Here is a 21,011-nt window from a genome sequence, read left to right on the forward strand (position 1 = left end):
TCGTAGCGTCAAAGCCTATTGTTTGTGTGCCACCCGTTCCCATTGTGAAACGTCCAAGGTGCTCTGCACGGGTGTGAGCAACCAGAATCTCTGGATCCCTGGTTAGCACCCCCGTCAGGGATTGCCCACGTATGTATCAGGCTGGCGTAAAACCTATCCAGGGCACTGACACCCTGAGGAGATCGCTTGGAGCAGTGGGCTAAGGTGACATGGCTGGTGCGACTCAGGAACAGGAACACGCCTGACGGGGACAGACAGATACATCACGTGCCAGTCTCACCATCCATCAGGTGGCACAGGGTCGGTTCCCCCCCCCCGGGTCGTCTGTCCTGGCCTCACTTCGCCCCGATCTCCCGTCTGCACTCGCCAGCTTTCCTCGGGCCTCAAAGCCACTGATTTTCTCAACGCTCTGCGGGATTCCTGCTGCAGATTTGCTCTTCGCAGTCTCTGAACCACCGCTACCTGATAACGCTGCTGTGCTTTCTGATCTCACGTGCCCCTGAATTTCAGCCCACCTGACGAATGCGCACGAATGGCTCACTGTTTTTTTTTGATGTGCTGTCAGGATTGCGTCGTGGGTCGGAAAGTGCTCGTGGGGCATTTCAATGCATTTCTGCTTTGTGCAGTATAAAAGTGCCATTGTTCAGATCATTGCCTGTGATCAGTTGCAGCATTGAGTACACTGCAGTTTCTTCATAATGTGTCTTGGAACAATGTGACCCTGCTTAAATTGCCACATATTGATCTTTTCCAACAGTCTGAAACAATCCTCTGTTTGTTTTATGTGTGCTCTCGTTCAGTTGAGTGATTGAAGCAGCACATGTGAGTCATGTGCAAAAACTAATTCCTGGGGCCATTTGGTGGAGCAAAATCTTAAATGGGTTTATGGCAACGTCATCTGCTATTTGCAGAAAAATACACAAATTTTACACCAGAACAAACAATTAAAAGTTCGGACAGTAGAAAGTTGAATACTCCTGCCAAGGAAGAAGATGCATCCAGGGTCATGATGGATGGAGGTAGTTGAGATCGTATATTGGCTAAAAGAAATGGTAGAGATTAGTATCAGAAAGGCTGGTTGCGGTTAATGCTGATAAACCGTCAACACCAGATGAGGTACATCAAAGGTGGTGAGCAAAGGAATGGTGGAAATTGCAGAGGCACTGACCATAATCCTCCTCAAAGACAGGATTGGTGGTAGCGGTCGAAAGAAATGCAGATATTGCACCCCCGTTCAGGAAAGGATGTAAGAAGAAACCCAGCTTCTACAGGCCCGTTACTCTTAACATCAGTGCTGGGCAGGCTTTCAGAGAGGATAAGCTGGGGCAAAATTAACAGCCGCTCAAGGATTACTTAAGGAAAGTCAGCACAAAGGTTACAATGCTTTGCTTATCGGGACTTTTTTGAGGTAACAGAGGGTTGATGAGGGTAGTGTTTGATATGGTGTATTTGAGCTTCCAGAAGCTAGCTTGTGAATGCACAAGGTCACGCTCGAAGAAAAGGGACAATGGCAACAGGGAACATGAGTGGTGAACGATTGGTTTTTCAGACATGGGGAGAAAAATATGATACGGTGTCCCTCAGAGGTCAGTGTGGTACTAGGGCCACTGCTGTTCTTGTGAGTTTGACTTTTGCTTTTGACTAAATAGCACGTGTGCCATGTACACAAACGGAACAGATTCAATCCTTATCCTGATTCTTGGTGTTTATGGAGGTTTGCCTCCTTTCAGTGTCCATTGTGGAGTAGTACCCCACAAGCTATATATAACCAATTGTCTGTGTCCAAGATGCCCATGTTCTTCTGTGCACTATAACAAGTCACTGTCAATAAAATTGTGGGTGCCCATACTGGTATACATTAGGAGTGGGGATAGGACATTTGGTCTATCTGCCATGCTTCACCATTCAACAATAGCACGGTTGATCTAATTGTAGCTTCAATTTCACATTCACACTTACCCGCAATAACCACGCGATTCCCTTGTGAGCCAAAAATACATCTGCCTCAATTAAATGTTGTATTCCGATATTAAATCAGGCCATCTCCACCATTTTCTGGGGCAGAGTTCCAAGACTGACAACTTTCTGAGAGAAAAAAAAATCCTCCTGACCTCTGAGATAGTATGAGCCAACTATATGACCCTTTGTTCCATTCTTCCCATGAGGAGAAACATCCTTTTAGTATCCACTGTGAAGTCTCCTTGAGCTCTTGCATGTTTCAGCATGATTGCCTCTCATTTGTCTAAACCACAATGGATACAAGGCCTAACCTGTAAAAGGTGGACATGCAGGTCCTTGGCCTCCTCCATCGCCAGACCATGGCAACACGACGGTTGGAGGAAGAGCGCCTCATCTTCTGCCTGGGAACCCGCCAACCACAAGGGATGAACTCGGATTTCTCCAGTTTCCTCATTTCCCCTCCACCCCCCCACCTTGTCTCAGTCAAATCCCTCGAACTCAGCACCGCCTTCCTAACCTGCAATCTTCTTCCTGACCTCTCCGCCCCCACCCCACTCCGGCCTATCACCCTCACCTTGACCTCCCTCCACCTATCGCAATTCCAACGCCCCTCCCCCAAGTCCCTCCTCCCTACCTTTTATCTTAGCCTGCTGGACACACTTTCCTCATTCCTGAAGAAGGGCTTATTCTCCTGTTCCTTGGATGCTGCCTGACCTGCTGCGCTTTTCCAGCAACACATTTTCAGCTCCGATCTCCAGCATCTGCAGTCCTCACTTTCTCCTCCTAACCTGTAAAATTCTAACACTTCCTGTAAAATACCACCGTCTCGAACGAGACTAGTGACCTTCGAAACGTTAACTTTGTTTCTCTCGCCGCAGATGCTGTCAGATCTGCTGAGTTCTTCCCGTGATATCTGCTTTTGTTTCAGACAAACAGCACCCTCAGTTCTTTGCCTTATCTTACCAGTTGATTGAGACTCAAGGGCTTTTGGGGTACACTGGGAAGTCCCTACTTTTGAGTCAGGAGGCCTGGGTTCGAGACTCACCTGCTCCAGAGGGTGTGTAATAACATCTCTGAACAAGTCATAGAGATGTACAGCAAGGAAACAGACCCTTCAGTCCAACTTGTCCATGCCAACCAGATATCCCAGCCTAATCTAGTCACATTTGCCAGCACTTGGCCCATATCCCTCTAAACTCTCCCTATTCATGTACTCATCCAGACACCTTTTAAATGTTGCAATTGTACCAGCCTCCACCACATCCTCTGGCAGCTCATTCCGCAGAGCACCACCCTCTGCGTGAAAAAGTTGCCCCTTATGTCCCTTTTAAATCTTTCCCCACTCACTGTAAGCTTTTGCCCTCCAGTTCTTTTCAACCCCAGAGAGAAATCTTTACCGACTTACCCTATCCATGCCCTTCTCATGATTGTATAAACCTTTGCAAGGTCACGGTGACACACTGATTAGCACTGCTGCCTCACAGCGCCAGAGACCCGGGTTCAATTCCCGCCTCAGGCAACTGTCTGCGTGGAATTTGCACATTCTCCCCGTGGGTTTCCTCCGGGTGCTCCGGTTTCCTCCCACAGTCCAGAAATGTGCAGGTCAGGTGAATTGGCCATGCAAAATTGCCCACAGTGTTAGGTGTAGGGGAATGGGTCTGGGTGGGTTGCTCTTCAGAGGGTCAGTGGGGCCAAAGGGCCTGTTTCCACACTGTAAGTAATCTAATCTAGTCATGGATTAGAGAATTATATAAAGTGAATCTCTCTGAACTGCTTCCAATGCATTTACATCCTTCAGTGAGGAGATCGGACTTGTACACAGCAATGCTTAATAATGTTAACCCATGTAAAATATATACACATTGTATATATTTTTTTCTTTATTCCCATCAATGGCTATAATTTTTAAAAACAAACGAAAGTAGTTTGTGGATTTAAAACATATCACTTTTTTGAATGCCACCGTTAACCTGTTCCTCCTGGTGCATCCTCTGGGGAGGATTGGGAATGAGAGACAGTGATTTCCTCTGTTGGTCAGAGTATTGAGTACAGGAGTTGGGAGGTCATGTTGTGACTGTACAGGACATTGGTTAGGCCTCTGTTGGAATATCGTGTGCAATTCTGGTCTCCTTCCTATCGGAAAGATGTTGTGAAACTTGAAAGGATTCAGAAAAGATTTACAAGATGTTGCCAGGGTTGGGGGATTTGAGCTACAGGAAGAGGCTGAACAGGCTGGGGCTGTTTTCACTGGAAGGTCGGAGGCTGAGGGGTGACCTTATAGAGGTTTATAAAATCATGAGGGGCATGGATAGGATAAATAGACACAGTCTTTTCCCTGGGGTGGGGGAGTCCAGAACTGGAGGGCAAAGATTTAGGGTGAGAGGGGAACGATATAAAAGAGACCTACGGGGCAACTTTTTCACACAGAGGGTGGTACGTGTATGGAATGAGCTGCCAGAGGATGTGGTGGAGGCTGGTACAATTACAACATTTAAGGGGCATTTGGATGGGTATATGAATAGGAAGGGTTTGGAGGGATATGGGCCGGGTGCTGGCAGGTGGGACTAGATTGGGTTGGGATATCTGGGTCAGCATGGACAGGATGGACCGAAGGGTCTGTTTCCGTGCTGTACATCTCTATGAGGGGCGATGCAACAAATTCCATTCATTCATTCCTTCCGGACTGGGTGCGCGCCGCGTGACCAGGATCATCCAATCGGAGGCCCAGCGGCGGTGGACACGTCAGCCAGCCGTCACATGACCGTCGGGGGCCAATCGCTGCCCCCGGCTGCCGCCTTCCTTCGCGAGCGTGAGGGGAGGGAGGACGCGGTGACGTGTGTTTTGCGCGCGCAGGCACCGCGCCGAGCTGGGCTCGAGCCGGAAGAAGAGGGAGCGCGAGGGCTGGGGGGAAGGTAGGTAACCATGGAGACCCCGGGGGTGGGGAGGGCGAACCCGCGGCCCGCCGGGTAACCGTCCCGTCACCAGGGACTCGTCGTCATGGTAACCGGAGGGAGGGAGAGAGCTGCTCCCCCATCGCCCAGGACACAGCTTCAGTGTGGGACAGCAGAGAGGAGCATCAGGGTAAACACCCAAAACCCGCTGGGAAAGTGAGACACTCCGGGGATACTGTATATCCCAGCACAGGGGGATACTGTACATCCCAGCACAGGGGGGATACTGTATATCCCAGCACAGGGGGGATACTGTACATCCCAGCACAGGGGGGATACTGTATATCCCAGCACAGGGGGATACTGTACATCCCAGCACAGGGGGGATACTGTATATCCCAGCACAGGGGGGATACTGTACATCCCAGCACAGGGGGGATACTGTATATCCCAGCACAGGGGGATACTGTATATCCCAGCACAGGGGGGATACTGTATATCCCAGCACAGGGGGGATACTGTACATCCCAGCACAGGGGGATACTGTACATCCCAGCACAGGGGGGATACTGTATATCCCAGCACAGGGGGGATACTGTACATCCCAGCACAGGGGGGATACTGTATATCCCAGCACAGGGGGGATACTGTATATCCCAGCACAGGGGGGATACTGTATATCCCAGCACAGGGGGGATACTGTATATCCCAGCACAGGGGGGATACTGTACATCCCAGCACAGGGGGATACTGTACATCCCAGCACAGGGGGGATACTGTACATCCCAGCACAGGGGGATACTGTACATCCCAGCACAGGGGGGATACTGTACATCCCAGCACAGGGGGATACTGTATATCCCAGCACAGGGGGATACTGTATATCCCAGCACAGGGGGATACTGTACATCCCAGCACAGGGGGGATACTGTATATCCCAGCACAGGGGGATACTGTACATCCCAGCACAGGGGGGGATACTGTACATCCCTGCACAGGGGGATACTGTATATCCCAGCACAGGGGGGATACTGTACATCCCAGCACAGGGGGGATACTGTACATCCCAGCACAGGGGGGATACTGTATATCCCAGCACAGGGGGATACTGTATATCCCAGCACAGGGGGGGATACTGTATATCCCAGCACAGGGGGGGATACTGTACATCCCAGCACAGGGGGGATACTGTATATCCCAGCACAGGGGGGATACTGTATATCCCAGCACAGGGGGGATACTGTATATCCCAGCACAGGGGGGATACTGTATATCCCAGCACAGGGGGGGATACTGTATATCCCAGCACAGGGGGGATACTGTACATCCCAGCACAGGGGGGATACTGTATATCCCAGCACAGGGGGGATACTGTACATCCCAGCACAGGGGGGGATACTGTATATCCCAGCACAGGGGGGATACTGTACATCCCAGCACAGAGGGGATACTGTACATCCCAGCACAGGGGGGATACTGTACATCCCAGCACAGGGGGATACTGTACATCCCAGCACAGGGGGGATACTGTACATCCCAGCACAGGGGGGATACTGTATATCCCAGCACAGGGGGGATACTGTACATCCCAGCACAGGGGGGATACTGTACATCCCAGCACAGAGGGGATACTGTACATCCCAGCACAGGGGGGATACTGTACATCCCAGCACAGGGGGGATACATCCCAGCACAGGGGGGATACTGTACATCCCAGCACAGGGGGGATACATCCCAGCACAGGGGGGATACTGTACATCCCAGCACAGGGGGGATACTGTATATCCCAGCACAGGGGGGATACTGTACATCCCAGCACAGGGGGGATACTGTACATCCCAGCACAGGGGGGATACTGTATATCCCAGCACAGGGGGATACTGTATATCCCAGCATAGGGGGGGTACTGTATATCCCAGCACAGGGGGATACTGTATATCCCAGCACAGGGGGGATACTGTATATCCCAGCACAGGGGGGATACTGTATATCCCAGCACAGGGGGATACTGTATATCCCAGCACAGGGGGGATACTGTATATCCCAGCACAGGGGGGATACTGTACATCCCAGCACAGGGGGATACTGTATATCCCAGCACAGGGGGGATACTGTATATCCCAGCACAGGGGAGATACTGTATATCCCAGCACAGGGGGGATACTGTACATCCCAGCACAGGGGGGATACTGTACATCCCAGCACAGGGGGGATACTGTACATCCCAGCACAGGGGGGATACTGTATATCCCAGCACAGGGGGGATACTGTATATCCCAGCACAGGGGGATACTGTACATCCCAGCACAGGGGGGATACTCCGGGGATACTGTACATCCCAGCACAGGGGGGATACTGTACATCCCAGCACAGGGGGGATACTGTATATCCCAGCACAGGGGGATACTGTACATCCCAGCACAGGGTGGATACTCCGGGGATACTGTATATCCCAGCACAGGGGGGATACTCCGGGGATACTGTATATCCCAGCACAGGGGGGATACTCCGGGGATACTGTATATCCCAGCACAGGGGGATACTCCGGGGATACTGTATATCCCAGCACAGGGGGGATACTCCGGGGATACTGTATATCCCACCACAGGGGGGATATTCCGGGGATACTGTATATCCCAGCACAGGGGGGATACTCCGGGGATACTGTACATCCCAGCACAGGGGGGATACTCCGGGGTAAATGTATATCCCACCACGGGGGGGATACTCCGGGGTAAATGTATATCCCACCACGGGGGGGATACTCCGGGTTAAATGTATATCCCACCACGGTGGGGGATACTCCGGGGTAAATGTATATCCCACCACGGGGGGGATACTCCGGGGTAAATGTATTTCCCAGCACAGGGTGATATTCCGGGGTAAATGTATATCCCACCACAGGGGGGATGCTCCAGGGTAAATGTATATCCCACCACAGGGGGGATGCTCTGGGGTAAATGTATTTCCCAGCACAGGAGGGATATTCCAGGGTAAATGTATATCCCACCACAGAGGGGATGCTCCAGGGTAAATGTATATCCCACCACAGGGGGGGATGCTCGAGGTTTAATGTCTTTCCTACCAGGGGAAGGTGAGAATCTCCAGGTTAAATGTATATCCCTCCAGGGGAAGGCGGCTGACTCCACATTAAATATGCATGCATATCCTATCTGTGGGAGGTGAGAAACTCTGGAATGAACATGCAGATATACAACTGAAAGGAGGAGGACGTCCTGTAGTGCATAAATACCCCACAGAGGGGGTGAGAAATGTCATCATCCCTACATAAATGCCCATTGATTTAAGTCTTTTGTGGCACAGTGGTAGGGTCCCTACCTCTGGAGCAGAAAATCCAGTGTTGTGTTCCACCTGTTCCACAGGTGTGTCATAACATGCCCGAACAAGCTGATTAAAAGTATCTATTAATATTCAGCAAGGCAGATGAGTTTCTATAATTGGTTTTTAAAAAATCCCACAGAGAGGGTTGAGATTCTATATTTGATGTGCAGTTATCTCATGGAGAAGGGGTAGAGATTGAACAGTCAATTCATGAATAACCCTGTGGCAAGGGGGGGAAATGCTTTGACATCTTGACTCATTAACACTGAAGGAACAGTGATATATTTCCAAATGAGGATTGTGGAATACATCTATGCCTTTCTGACAAGTTCTTATTATTGCTTCCTTTAAGCTGCATCCTACTTTGTGGTTACTGTTAGTGGAGGCATGTGCGCCACTCCTAGAACTAACCTTTTGCCTTTATAATTTCTCATTTCTACCCAAATTGCTTTCTCATCTTGCTTTCCTGGGCTTAGGTTATCCCCGCCTATTGTACGTATATCTTCGTTAATTTACAGGCCCATCTCTCCACCTTCTCCTACTTTCCTGTATGACGTCTCCCTGGGATAGTGTGCTAGAAATCAAGCTCCAGAGTTTTCACAAAAGTTAAGCATTGTTGAAAGTATGGAGAATTCCCCAATTTGCCTGTCTTTCAAACCGAAGTTGACCAAAAGCGTGGACTAGATTTCTGTACTTAACAAGAATTACTATCTATTACAATTAAACGTTTTTCTGTAGTTACAATTATGAAACATCAAAATATAACTGTACTACTTTAAACGCTAACCCCTTTATAAATTTCCCCTCAACACGTGTACGGACCAGCACAAATAAAAGGATGGAAGGAAAGATTAAAAAGACAGTTCAGGGCTTTTGCCCGAAATGTTGATTTTCTTGCTGCTCGGATGCTGCCTGACCTGCTGTGCTTTTCCAGCACCACTCTAATCTTGACTCTGATCTGCAGTCCTCACTTTCACCGAGTTCAGCATTGTCTGTCTACAGGGTTTGCTGAGGTTATTCTTATGCGAATCAAAATGCTGCTTCTCAATCTTCTTTCTCCAGATGCTTTCACTTGCTCACAAGAGGAACAGGGTGACTGTTTCACACCTATAAAGGACTTTGACTCGTCGATTAAAAGTCACAGCTTGCTGCAACTGAAGGGGAAAAATAAACTGATTATCTTCAGGCTTGAGTTGCTTTTTACTGAAAGCGAAAACAGCTCCTTCTCCTCCAGAGGCCTGACTAGTTTCTGACAAAATGTACAAATATCCCATCGAGAGGGAGAGAGATTTTATAATCCTATAGACACACACAGCCGTTGATTTCGGCCTCTTGCAGCCAGTTCTTTTCCTATTTCAATCCATGTTCACGAGTACAGAAAAAGAAAAGTTCTTTACGTCTGTTAATCCTAAATGGAGTAGGACCTGAATATTCTTCAAACCAAGAGACCATCACAGAGCCATGTGATATGTTGAGTCGGTTAACAGAAAGCTTGGTCAAAGGGGTGGATCTTCGCCTCTTTGCCAGCCTTCTGTTGCACAAGACGGTGGTTTGTGCTTTGGTGATTCTGTGTTCATCACCGGGGCTCATGAACCGCAGCTGACGGCCTGAGTTGCATTAAATGCAGGTGAAGGCACAGGTTGAGGTGTTGCAGGATTCACACCTTCTCTTCAAGGAGTTTAAGATTTTAAGTAGCACCTTTAAAAGGAGGACGAGGTACATGGGGAAGAGACGTTTGTGCTGAGGATTCCAGAGCTTAGGGCCAGGCAGCTGAAGGAGTGCCCTGCAGTGGTGGGGCAAAAGAAGTTGGAGGTGCTCGAGAAGCCAGAATGGGAGGAGTGCAGAACTCACGGAGGGTTACGGTGATTGTGTCTGTGTGTGTGTCTGTGTGTGTGTGTGTGTCTGTGTCTGTGTCTGTGTCTGTGTCTGTGTCTGTGTCTGTGTCTGTGTCTGTGTCTGTGTCTGTGTCTGTGTCTGTGTCTGTGTGTGTCTGTGTGTGTGTGGTCTGCTCATAACAATTTGAACTCACGCGTAGACCCGGGATGTTCTCAGCACTGTGGTGACCCTGGCAATGTTTCGAGGTGGTGTCCCAGACCCGGAGATGCCACCCCAATTTCCAGCATGGTCTTCTTTTTGCCAGGGTGGGATGGGGTAGGGCTTGACTCTCTCACGTGAAGGCAACCCAAACTCTGCAGGGCCATTTGAGCTCAGTGCAGAGTGCCTTTTGTTTGGGGCAAAGCCCTCATCCCATAGCATTGGAGTTTGAAATCTTTACGCAAGCCGTGAATGCTCTTGAAAAAGTGAGTAAGTGACGCAGCCCTTTAAAAGTTGGGGGGAAACAAACTGCCCACCCATGCCTGCAACAGATTTAAGGAAACAAAATCTGTTCCAGCAGTTATATTGGCTGTGCATTTAAATTCAACTAAGTGCTATCATTTTAGTTTGTTTCCCTTTAAGCTACACTTACCATGGTGTTGGGGAGCTGTGCGGAATGTTGGTTGGATGTTTGTAGTTTCAGTGACAGCGTAAAATGATTATGAAAGGATTAGCTGTCTTTATAGACTTACGAATACAGGTCTGGTTGATTTGATTTGAGAATGTGTACTTAAGGGGATTTCAGTGTTTTGTAAGGTCTTCCAGGAATACAACACTTTTAATATAGTGAAGTCTGCAATACATGTCAATAACTTGATTTTAATAAAACTTTACGTGGCTTACAAGGTCTGCCCATTGGGCAGAATGATGAAGTTGGCATGGAGGATCTGAGCACAAACAGGGAAATCATGGATTAACACTAAGTTGGCATACAAGTGAGAATAAGGATCGTATGTGGGGAGGGCATGAGTTGGTAATACATATGGTTGATCGACATGGAATTTAGCAAGGCATTTGATAAGGTCTCACTGGCAGAAAGAGCCCACGGGATCCAAAACAAAGAGGCACTTTGGATCCAAAATTGGCTGAAAAGGAGAAGGTGACTCTAGAAGGATATTTCTGTAACTGGAGGTCTCTTTCCAGTGGGGTGCTTTTGCTCGGACCCCTGCTGTTTGTAGTACACATTGAGGGTTGGATTTCAGCGGGGTGGTGGGGGGAAGTGGGGTTATGATCAAGAAGTTCAGGGTATCGCAGAATTTGGTAGGGTGGTAAATAGCGTGGAGGATACCAAGTGAGCAGCCAGCAAATGAAATTCAAGCTGGAGAAATGTGAGGTATTGCACTTGTGCATAGCCGACAAAGCCAAAGTCTATGTATACTCCATCTGGAGGGACCCAGGGAAGTTCTAAAGATTACTGGGGCCTCCGTGTGTTTGTCCACCGATCCCTGAAGGTCGCTGTGCAAATACATAAGGCAGTCAAGACGCATAAAGGTACCTACTTTTATTAGCCAAGGCATGGAATACAAGAACAGGGAGGGTATGCTGGAACTGTATACAGTGTGGTTTAGGACGCAGCTCAACTTGTGTGTTTGGACTGGAAGATCTCCAATATGAGAAACGTTTGGACAAACTGTTTTCCTTGGTTGAAAGGAGACCTGATAGAGCTGTATGAAGATTACGAGGGGCATAGATAAGGAAGAGGAGACAGGAAGGCAGTTCTTCCATTGGTAGAGGGGTCAATAAAGATTTAAGATGAGATAGAAGGAGAGGGTTGAGGATTTTGTTTTCACTGACTGGGTGAGAATCTGGAACTCTCTGCCTGGGAATAGATGGTTGAGTCAGCAGTTCTGGAAACATTTAAGCAGTGTTTAGATACTAACTTGTGTTGCCATAGCTTCCAGGCCCTGGGCCAAAAGCTCGGAAATTGAATTAGTGTAGTCAGATCTTTGACCAGAGTGGACACGAAGAACCGATTGGCCTCTTTTGGTACTGAAAATGCCTGAGCCTACACAAGTTGCAAGAGGCCATGAAGAGATCTGTGGGGTGGAGTGGGGTTATGGACTGAAATCGAAAATGTGAGATACTATTGGGGATGAGTGGGAGGGCATGGCTTGACATGTATGGACATGGAGGGCTGTTGGAGGGGCTTGGGGTGTAATGTTTGGGAAAACCAAGACATTTCGGAAAATTTTAAGAAATCAGCTATAATCAAGTTGAGGCACAGCTGGATGAGTTTTTTTTTAAAGCAGATGAGTTGAGGGTGTTGATTAACCCTTGGGGATGTGGCATTGCCATCTAGGAGACATGGTTGAGGGAAGGGCAGGACTGGCAGCTCAGTAACCTGGGGTGTAGAACCTTCCCGCACGATAGATGTGTGTGGATATAGGTGGGTTAGTGTAGCACGGAACGTGGTGTCACAATATTGATCAAAGAGGAGTGTGATACTTTAGGTTCCTCAAATCAGACTGTGTGGGTAGAACTGAAAGCAAAAAAGGGGGCAACCACATCGCTATAGACAGCGGAACAGTTGGGGAAAGATTGAAAGACATGGAAAGACAAATATGCAGGCATATCTCAGAAGTTTGGGATAATAGTTGGCATGGATTGGATGGACCAAAGGGTCTGTTTCCATGCTGTATGACTAAGTGTAAAAATAGTAGGATACTAATAAGGGATTTCAACTTTCCCTTTCTTAACTGGGATAGACAGAGTGTGAAAGACTTAGAGGTCAGAATTCTTAGTGTCCGGGAGAGCTGCTTAAGCCAGCGTGTTAATAAGTCCTGCAAGACAGTGCTGGACCTAATTTTAAGGAATGAAATGATAGCAACCATATTCAATAAAATTTAAGGCAAGTATGGATAAGGACAGAGATGGACTAGAATAATGATTTTGAACTGGGGGTGGGGAACGGTAATTTTTATTCTAATAAGACAGGATCTGACCAAAGTGGACTGCGATCGGCTCCTTACAGGAAAATTCACATCTAAACTGTTGGAATAATTCAAAAGGGTAATAGTGTGAGCGCAGGGCCTACGTGTTCCCGTACCGATGAAGGGAGGGATCAACGAGTGCAAAGACCTTGGGCTGAGTGAAACACCGCTCCCTTTGCTGTGCTTTTCCAGTCAGAGGTTGTTTCTCTCCCATCTTTTGCTGCTGGTAGGCTCCGTAGTGAAGCGGACTCTGATTGGAGGTGCAACAGCTTGCAGAAATTTGCACTTAGTTGCATTTAGAATAACAAACCAAATTGGAGCCTTCTGCAGGCCATATTGTGGCCCCATAGGCTATCTGCTGTGCAAGCCTTCTCTCTATATACTGCACACTCCCTTATGTTGATGACCTTCTCCAGGCTGAAATCTGTTTGCCGGTGTTCCGTGCACCTAAAATTTCCCTTGATAGCTTTTTGATATTACCTGATTATAAAGAGATCAAGTTTTCTGCCTTCTGTTTTTTTTTGTCGACAGTTATCATAAAGGCACCAGCTGATGTTTTACTTCCTTCTGGTTCATCACCCAAATTCCTGTTGGCTCTCTTGATTTTCTGTCTGGCATATCACAGTGATCCCAATTCTGCTTCACTCAAAGTCCATGAATGCGCATCTCTTCGCTTGTTATCATTAGCTAATCAGCAAGACCGATCCAGTGACCTTTGCACTCAACTGCTCCTACGTGTTTGCAGTCAACTGACTCAACACTGACCAGAGATTCAAGCTGAGATGGATCTGCTTTGTGGTTCAGCTACAGCTTTTTGCATTAGTTCTGTATTAAGCGTCATAACATACTTGAAACATTAACTCTGTTTGTCTCTCCGTAAATGCTGCCAGATCTGCTCAGGTTCTCCAGCACTTTCTTTTTTATTCAAGGAGTTTTGAGGACCAAGATCGTCTGTGTGTGGACCCACAGGAGAGGGGAGAGATACTAAACAAATATTTCATGTCTGTGTCTACCATGGCAAAGAACATGGCAGCTAGAAAGTTTGGGGAAATAAATAGTGATGTCTTGAAAGGTGTCCATATGACAGAAGAGGAGGTGTTGGAGGCCTTAAGACGCATAAAAGTAAATAAATCCCCTGGACCTGATCAGAGAAATTAAGAACAGGAGAATAACCAGGGAAAGAGTAGGGACCCATTAAGGACTAAATTGACAGTCAGTATGTGCAGCTGGAAAACATAGCTAAGGTTATAAATGACTTCTTTGCATCTATGTTCACTATAGAAATCAGTTGTGATATACTTGAACAAATCAGCAGAGGAAGATGATTTTCAGAGTTTTCATAGATCATAGAACACAAAGTTGATAAATATCCAGGCTTCTGTAGGAGGCAACCAAGGAGATTGCACGGTCTGTGTCATTAACTTTCAAGGCCTCTTTGGTCACAGGAGGGTTGCCAGAGGACTGAAGGACAGCCAATGTGATCTTGAAGAAGGGCTATAGGAGTAAAGCAAGCAACTATAGACCAGTCAGTCTAACAGCAGTGGTAGAGAAATCATTGGGAAGAACAAGGAGGGACAGAATTAATCTCCACTTGGAGGGGCATGGACTGAGCAAGGATGGTCAGCATGGCTTTATCGAGGGAAGATCATGTCTGGTAAACTTGATGGGATTTTTTGAGCAGGTGATGTAGCCTACATGGACATCAGTAAGACTTTTGACAAAGTCTCAAATGGCAGAATGGCTAAGAAGCTAGGAGTCCTTGGGATGGGTTCAAGGGTAATTTTGGTAAATTGAATCCAAATTTGGCTCAGTGGTAGGAAGATGAGTGTGATGGTAGCCTGTGTCGAGTGGTTCAGTGCTTGTTTGTAGTGTGTAGTGTGCATTAATTACCAACAAAAATTAATGGTTTGGTAAACAGCAAGAAGGAAAGCCTTAGATGACAGGACATTATGGACAGGCTGGTCAGATGGGCTGAACAGTGGCATATGGAATTTAATCCTGAAAAATGTGAGGTGATGTATTTTGGGAGGATGGACAGGATAAGGGAATGCATGTTGATTAGTAAGACCCTGGTGTCTGTGTGTGTCTCCATATCCATAGATCCTTGGAGGCAGCAGATTAAGTGGTTAAGAAGGGCATATGTGATGCTTGTCTTTACTAGTCAAAGTTCTGAACACGCGAGCGAGGAGCTTATGATCGAGATGTAGTTAGTTAGGCTGCAGCTGGAATATTATATGAGGTTCTGGTTGCCACTCTGTAGTATTGATGTGTTTGATGTGAAGTGGTTGAAGAGGAGGTTGACCAGTATGTTGCTTGGGCTGGTGTGATTCGGATATACAGAGAGAGGCTAGATAGGCCAGAGTTGCTTACCTTGGAGCAGAGGAGGCAGCAGGGAGACCTGATTGAGGTAAACTGTGAGGGGCATAAATAAGGTACATAGGGCGATACAGCTCTCATTGCTAAAGGAGTTAATAACTGGGGCAGTTTTCAAGTTAGGAATAGGAGGCTCAGACAGAATTGAGGACAGGAAATTTTGCCCAGAGGGTGGTGGGGTACCTGAAACTCTGCTTGTGAAAGTGGTAGAGGCAGGAATCCTCAAGATATTTTTAAGAACTAAATTAGAGTAGCACTTGAAACGCCGTAGTGATGGAATTTGGGATAAGAATAGATGGATGTTTGGTGAAAGCATGGACTCGCTGGGCTGAAGGAATCATTTCTGTTCTGTTTTTAAAAACAAATTCTGTAAACTGGGATGAAATCCCAGAAAACCGCCCTGACCCTCATCAACACTTGTGGCCACCATCAATCTGTGCTCGGAGGTGGTGTCAGTCCTGAAACCTGTGTCGTCCTCCCCAGCGCCCAAACCACCCCGCCCCAAGCAACTGAATGAAGGTTCCACCTTTGGGTGGGATGTAAAGGCGTTCCTGAGGAAGCCGGTGAAGACCTAGGCTCCCACGACCCATCTCCGGAGTGAAATTTCTCGGCTGTGTTTGGTAGTTTTTGACGTTGGGAAGGGAGCGACGTATTAATTCTGAGCTTGTTTCTTTCTTTTAACCCTTTAGTGAAACCCTCCCGTGCGGCGGAGGAGACCGTGACTGAACCGGTGGGGTGGAGACACCGTCTAAACCTGCAGACGCAGCGGGATACTTGGTAAACGGAGTAGCGGCTGCCCTGAGCTGGGCACGGCAAACCTATCGGCCTCCAATCACCTGGACTGACTCCGTCCTCATCTGCCGGTGGGACGTGACAGCAGAGAGCACCAGAAATAACATGGCACAGAGGAATGCCTGGCAGCAGAGGACAGACGGCCCTCTGCACTAAATGGTTAGACCGTGCATGCCGGCAGCTATAGCGGTGAGGATCAGCGTTGATGCCGGTCGGTCTGCTGGCTGACGGGCTTGGCTGCATCCCCGAGCCACCCCCATCCCTTCCCCTTGACTCACGGCTTCCGAACGCTCTGTTCAAACCCAACCCCCTCTGGCGAACATTGCCCAACAGCCCAGAGGCAGGACCGGCTGTGGGCAGCTTGGAATTGTTTCTGCTTATAAAGAGCCAGCACAAGGAAGGCTGGCTTGTGCTCCAAACAGTCAGCGTGAAAGATTTCCTGACCAGGAGGCCTACCCGAAAGTGACACATTTCCTCTCTGCCGAGGGTGAGTGGTTTACACCCAAAGCTGCCAAAGTACAGAAAAGCAAAGTCAGCTCTCAGCGTGCACAGACACACAAAGGAGACAGGAGGAGGAGGAAGAATTGGAAACAACAGGATCTCCGATAATTGACCGTTGGAGTAAGGGACCTGAGGGTACGGCCGGCCCTCCACTTCGTACTTGGTGCAACCCCCCACCTCCAAGGAGGAGATGGGCAGATAGGATCAAAGCCCCTTGTTCTGGTAGGACCATGCTTTTATTTTATGAACATTAATTTTTGTTAGAAAGCTTGTTTGGGGTGAAAAACTGCATTTGCAACCAAGGAGCCTTTCTGTTCACACACAGTGACATGGCAGAAGATGGGTGAGAGAATCCCTGCGTGCTGGATGAGTATTCATAACTAAACTAATCTGTCAACTCTTTGCTGTGTTGGAAATGTTTGTTCTTTTTATTTCAAACTATTGGCTTCAACCAGCTGCTTTTTTTCTCTCTAAATTAAGCTCAATGCCCTCGATTGTCCTGGTTTTTATTTCACGTTCATATGTCCATGGCAGATTAAAGGAATTTATTTGTCCCAGTGGGAAACCTTTTAACCTCCCCAGGTTTTTTCCCATGTTCTTGGGAAGGTGCCATTTTCTGCATTTGCTCTTTATTACAGTCTGCAGCCCTGGGAGGGGAAGGAACCAACGTCTCGCCAAAAAATTGTTGTTCCAAGTTTCTGTCCTTTTATTTTCCCCGTCCTCTCCTTCTCTTTCCAAATTGCAGTTCTGTTTCCTAAAAAGGTAGCAAGTTGGTTGGTGTGTTGTTTCCAGCTGGGGCTGGTTTGGCAGTCCGAGGTTGGGGGTCTGAATAGTTGCAACGAGTGACTTGTAGGTTGCCTCCTTTTATATCAGCCCAGCTATGCTGCTGTTTTCTGTCTCTGCTGCTTCTGACTGACTGACTGACTGACTGGCTGGCTGGCTGTCCAGGTCACTTTGGGCTGTGCAGGGTGTGGGTTTGTCTTTTGTTTCTTGTTTTGATGTTTGTGCATTCGCAAGGGATCCTCGTGTCCATTAAGCCACCCCCTTGAATCATGCAGAACTTGTGGAGCAGCTCAGCAGTTCTGCAACGTAGCAAGCACGTGTTTGTAGCACAGTCTCAATAATGGTGAATCAGCATCTTAAGCCTCTTACTGTTAGACATTTGTTAGACTCCAACAAAGTGGTTTGGGGCTTGGGTCTGTAACTGAGAAATACCTTTTTTACCACATGGGGTTTCAGAGTAGACAGTGTTTGAAAGAATCATGGATGGCTGTAAGTATACACGGTCAGGAATCTAATCACGACGTTCAAATTGTTCATAGATTTTTAAAAAATAAAATACTTACATTTCTATAGCACCTTTCATAAATCCAGGAAAACCCAATATGTGCAATTCAGTCAGTGACCTCCTTCTGCAGTGTATCTGTAATGAACCCTGAAGCCAATTTATGCATGGAACGCCTTCAGGAACCACAGTGTGTCAGTGACTGGGTAACTTGCTTTGATGAGTTATCCAGTCACAGAGTCATACAGCATGGAAACAGACCCTTCGGTCCAACCAGTCCATGCCGACCATAATCCCAAACTGAACTGGTCCCACTTGCCTGCACACAGCCCGTAACCCTCCAACCATTTCTTATTTATGTACTTATCTAAACTTTAAATGTTGTAACCGAAACCGCATCCACCAGTTCCTCTGGACGTTCGTTCTACACCTCACCCTTTGTATGTGGTTTTTTAAAATAAAAGCTTTTAAAAATCTTTCTCCTCTCACCTTAAAATAATTTACCCCCCTAGTCTTGAAGTCCCCCACAGAGAGAAAAGACACCTGCTATTAACCCTATCTATACCCCTTCATGATTTTATAAGCCTCTATAAGGTCACCTCTCAACGTTCGGCACTCCAGTGGGGAAAAAAGACCCCAACCTATTCAATTTGCTATATCAGTTTGCTCGATATTGAAATTGGGGTCCAAACATAAGGGTTAACTCCCCTATTCCTCTTCAAAATACATCTATGGGATTTTTTTACATCCACCTGAGGGGACATGGATATTAATGTAGAATAATGGATACCTGGGAGTGAGGTACAGATTGGAATTTAATCGAGGGGTTCAGATGGTTTATATATAGAATAATGGATACCTGGGGGTGAGTTACAGACTGGAATCTAATCGAGGGGTTCAGATGGTTTATATACAGAATAATGGATACCTGGGAATGAGTTACAGACTAGAATCTAATTGAGGGGTTCAGATGGTTTATATACAGAATAATGGATACCTGGGAGTGAGTGACAGATTGGAATCTAATCGAGGGGTTCAGCTGGTTTATATATGGAATAATGGATACCTGGGAGTGAGGTACAGACTGGAATCTAATCGAGGGGTTCAGGTGGTTTATATATAGAATAATAGATACCTGGGAGTGAGGTACAGACTGGAATCTAATCGAGGGGTTCAGATGGTTTATATATAGAATAATGGATACCTGGGAGTGAATTACAGATTGAAATGTAGTTGAATCCATATTTTGGGTTTGAACTGCTGCGTAAAACTTTCATACAATCACACTCTGCAGCGTTGCACTTTCAGGATCTCTACCATTTTAGCCTTTAGCTCCTTGTGCAAAGCGGGCAGTGGCCAAGCTACAGGAAAAAAAGAGCAATATATTAGAGAGAGAGAGAGCCTCCTCAGAATTGATAAGCAAGGAAGCATTTCATCACATGAGAGAAAATGTGGGGGAAGAAACCGAACCGCCTGTCTGATCACCAGAGAGAAAGTGAAACAGATGAACAAGCTTCAAGCTTCTTCCTAGCTAAACAGGAAGCCTGTTGATAAATGTGAAGCCAAATGGAAAAGGCCATTATGTGTTCCAGAAGATACACGGACATCTTCAGAAAAACACGTGTACCAAGTAAGTTGGCTGTTTGCTTGCCGTGAAAGGGAGATCACCAGATCTGCAGAGTGTTATAAATTATATAGAATTTGCTTAAAGTATACAGCACCGAAATAGTTTGTTTGGTCCAACCTGCCCATACCATTTCTGCTCTACCCTGACCTCCTTGCCTGTTTCCTGTAACTCAGCATTCCATGCTACTTTACATTTATCTAACATTCCCTTAAATGTTTCATGACTCTTTGTCTCAAACGCTCCCTCTAGTATCAAGTTTCACGTTCACTTGAGTGAATATGTTTCTTCTGCATTCGTCAGTTGACTTCCTGCTAATGATACATTGAAGTTAGCCGGGAAATAAAGTCAATTTAAAACCTTTTGTAACTTTTTAATGTGCTTCTGTTCAGCCTTCCTGGCTCGCTTGTCCTTTTCCTGATGGGTAAAATGTTGCATTTCTGGTAAAGTGCTTGTAAATCGTTTACAGTCTGTCCAATGCCTTTCTGTCCTGTAATAGTGAGCAGAACTGTGCAAGTACATAGTACATTCTGTACCACATGGTTCAGCACACCCACCCTCCCAACATTCTGTCGTTACCATTCAGCCACAAGATCAGCTCTTGTACAGTGAAGAGCACAGGAGGGAATGCCAGACATACCTGAAACTGAGGTGTCAATCTGGTGAAATTACGACACTTGCATGCCAAAAATGTTCCACATGCACTGTCCTTATTGTCTTAATTTGTATGCAGTATCCTGTTGAAGCACCTTTGGACATTTATCTAAATTACATTTACTGTGTAGCCCTCTGGTAAGCTCCAAGGAGGAGCAGGAGCCTGAATTGTTAAACAGCAGGAGCTTGTTATGAAGGTGTTCACTCTACGGGCCGTAAGGTTTGAGAGTGTGTGAGACTAAATGGTCAATGACATTGTCAATATGTCACATGATTAGAACAACATCTGCCAGGACTTTGCCCACTCATGTAACTTGTCTGTGTCCCTCTGTAGACACTTTGTGTCATTCACACCACATGCCTTACCATGCAAGGGTGGGTCAAACCCAGGCAAGTGGGAAGAGTTTAGCTTGGCAAACTTGACTGGCATGGACGAGTTGGAACGAAGGGTCTGTTTCTGTGCTGTGTGACTCCTGTTTCACATTGAGTGGAAAGTTGTACATTCAAAGATAGTACATTCATTTCTGTCGTTCAGGCCAGTAAGTATTGTAATTAATTGTGGCTCCAAAACGGATCCTTGAAAATGTCCCTTCATCCCAAGTCTCTGTCTTCTGTTAGTCAATTCTCTAACAATCTTCTATAAGGTGGCATGGTGGCTCTGTGGTTAGCACTGTTGCCTCACAGCGCCAGAGACCCGGGTTCGACTCTAGCCTCAGGCAACTGTCTGCGTGGAGTTTGCACATTCTCCCCGTGTCTGCATGGGTTTCCTCCCACAGTCCAAAGAT

At 47.1% G+C, this 21,011-nt stretch overlaps 1 protein-coding gene across 1 annotated transcript in view; it reads left to right on the forward strand.

The window, feature by feature from the left end:
• Positions 1-4,783: 4,783 nt before the first annotated feature.
• The window catches only part of LOC122541348 (alpha-1,3-mannosyl-glycoprotein 2-beta-N-acetylglucosaminyltransferase), a 41,597-nt gene continuing 25,369 nt past the window's right edge, over positions 4,784-21,011 (forward strand). Inside the window, exons 1-2 of the mRNA XM_087979440.1 lie at positions 4,784-4,871; positions 16,060-16,885. The gene's annotated coding sequence lies outside the window, so the exon portion shown is untranslated. The remainder of the gene's footprint in view (positions 4,872-16,059; positions 16,886-21,011) is intronic.

This window comes from Chiloscyllium plagiosum, unplaced genomic scaffold, assembly GCF_037043375.1.
Source record: "Chiloscyllium plagiosum isolate Xiang-an unplaced genomic scaffold, Cpla_swu_hap1 HiC_scaffold_35, whole genome shotgun sequence".
NCBI classification, from domain to species: domain Eukaryota; kingdom Metazoa; phylum Chordata; class Chondrichthyes; order Orectolobiformes; family Hemiscylliidae; genus Chiloscyllium; species Chiloscyllium plagiosum.